The following is a 2,321-nucleotide window of genomic DNA, read 5'->3' on the forward strand; positions in this document are numbered from 1 at the left end:
TATATATATATATATATATATATATATATATACACACACACACACACACACACAAACTTTTTTTTCGTCATGGTACCCCCAAGAATTTAAAACTACTTTCACCCCTGGCAGCGAGGACATTTGATGACTGGATTAGTTGCACAGTTCCACGCTGGAATCCACGGAGGTCCTGAGAACGACCCATCTTTCAGTCTGTATGCCTGGTGATTCATTTTATACACCTGACCAGGGAACCACCTGATTCCGATCATTTGGATGGGTGAGCAAATACTTTTGGCAATAGTGTATATATCTGCACAATGCATTCCATTATTCTTTACGACCCGTTTCTTACACTGCATTTATAAAAATTACTCAGAAATAAAAATAAAAGATTTTTAAAAATCGAACTGCTAGTTCTAGTTATACTATACTCTCACGTCGTGACTGTCATCGGTCCAGAATGCATTTCTATAGTTTCTTCGCACCACACCGAAGCTACCTTAAGACGCATTGTGGTGAATGTAAATAGCACATGATGATGGTGAAGTGGATTCTGGCGACCCATTACAAAAACTGTCGGGAAACAGTTTTGGTTTAACAATCAAAAGCCACAATATTTTCAAGCGATTCAGTCAGCATCACTTCCTGTAATCAAATAAATACATAAAGTAAAAAGAGATACACCTAAAGCGGACAAGAATATAGTTAAAGGTTACCTAATATCCTTTTTAGGAGGAGAGATTTGGGTCTTTATCTTTTCCCTTTCTTCTTCTTCTTCTTCTTCGGGTTAGGTTCTTCTTCTTTTGTGTTTTATTGGCGGATGGCAACCAACTTAAGGTGCATTTACCGCCACCTAAGGGACTGGAATGTGGTCATCAATGATACTCAGATGGAATTTAAAAATACGCACCTCAATGAGTGTGTAAACTCACACACTGTCTCGTCCTCTCTATCTCTTTCACACACAAGCTCGCGCGCGTGCACACACATACACAGGGGTGAAAGTAGTTTTAAACTCAGCTTTGGGAGCTGTGACAACTGCATATTATATATATATATAGTAGAAAGTAGTTTGAAAGTAGGTGAAAGTAGTTTTAAATTCTTGGCGGTACTATGACAAAAAATATTATATACATATATAGCATTGGAGTTTCTGTGCTGATAAATTTTTTTGCGAAGCAATAAGAGGGTAGCTCTTGATCTGACTCCGCCCCCTCCGTTCATCATGCTCATCTCCGACCTCAGCGCTGGACCTCACCCGGTGCGTCCAATCATCAATCAGGCTCTGCATAAAAGGATCCACACCCAAGTCGTCAGCYGGTTCCCAGCTGCGTTCAACCCACCACCTCCCCTTCTCCACCCACATCCTTCAGCTCTAGGATGGCACCCTTTCCCGACCACCACCACCAGTGTCGGGCCCCGGGGGAGAGCATCCCTAATCAGTTATCGGGATGTTCATGGAGTTCACATCAAATCTCAGCTCAACTCAGCTACCGGGGCCCGAGCGCCAAAGAACTGTTATTCATTCCTGTCATTAAAACTTTTAATTGTTCCTTTTTCTCCGTCTGAGCCTTTCCAGATTGAACTGTATTTCCTCCCTCAGCCCCACTGGCTGCAATGTTGACACCTTGAGATGCCATGAGACCTAAATCATGAACATCATGGCATGGAGTGGATCCCAGTTTTCCATGTCTGGCATATAACCATTTATTTTAGCTTTTAAACTGGTTCTATTGATCCTGTATCCAGACAGAGGGATAATCAGTAGCTTAGCATCTTGACCTGTTTGTTCTGAAGATCCTGCAGCTTCCACTTCTCTTCCTAACAAGGCGCCTCCTCACCCTGACTCTCATAYTGACAGGAGGAACCACAGAGCTCTGTTAGGTTAAAGCTCATCTTATGAAGTTGGGATATTTTTCCTCCAACAGGTTCCAGAGGAATCACCTCAAACCAGATGTTGGACTGGATTTTATTTCACTGTCATTTGTGAATATTAGAGCCTTATTTTCAACAGTGGAGCTATAAAGGTTTGAAAAAGGTTATTTTGGAGAAAGTCTCATCAATATTTCCACTAAAAGAGAGGCAAAAAAATTGTTTGATAAAGGAAAAGTCTCTCAGACTCTGAGTTCAAAGCACCAAATTATTTTTTATATTAGACAATTAATTTAATTTCACATAATTATCGCGGTAGAAGCCATTTGTCTGTTAGACATTAATGAAACATATTTACTGTGTTTGCTTGTTGTAAATGACGTATACTCACAAAGAACGAGGTAATTAGTACAAGTTTGTCGTTTATTGAACATTCAGAAATTACAGCGGCTGTGATGAGCCACAGC

The 2,321-nt window shown here is 40.6% G+C and overlaps 1 protein-coding gene across 3 annotated transcripts in view; it reads right to left on the minus strand.

The window, feature by feature from the left end:
• Positions 1-799, minus strand: part of tiprl (TIP41, TOR signaling pathway regulator-like (S. cerevisiae)) — a 36,255-nt gene extending 35,456 nt beyond the window's left edge. For all 3 annotated transcript variants that reach the window (XR_001777254.1, XM_017308536.1, XM_008428656.2), the window contains exon 1: positions 699-799. The gene's annotated coding sequence lies outside the window, so the exon portion shown is untranslated. The remainder of the gene's footprint in view (positions 1-698) is intronic.
• Positions 800-2,321: the final 1,522 nt, after the last annotated feature.

The sequence above is a fragment of the Poecilia reticulata genome, linkage group LG14 (genome assembly GCF_000633615.1).
Source record: "Poecilia reticulata strain Guanapo linkage group LG14, Guppy_female_1.0+MT, whole genome shotgun sequence".
NCBI lineage: Eukaryota > Metazoa > Chordata > Actinopteri > Cyprinodontiformes > Poeciliidae > Poecilia > Poecilia reticulata.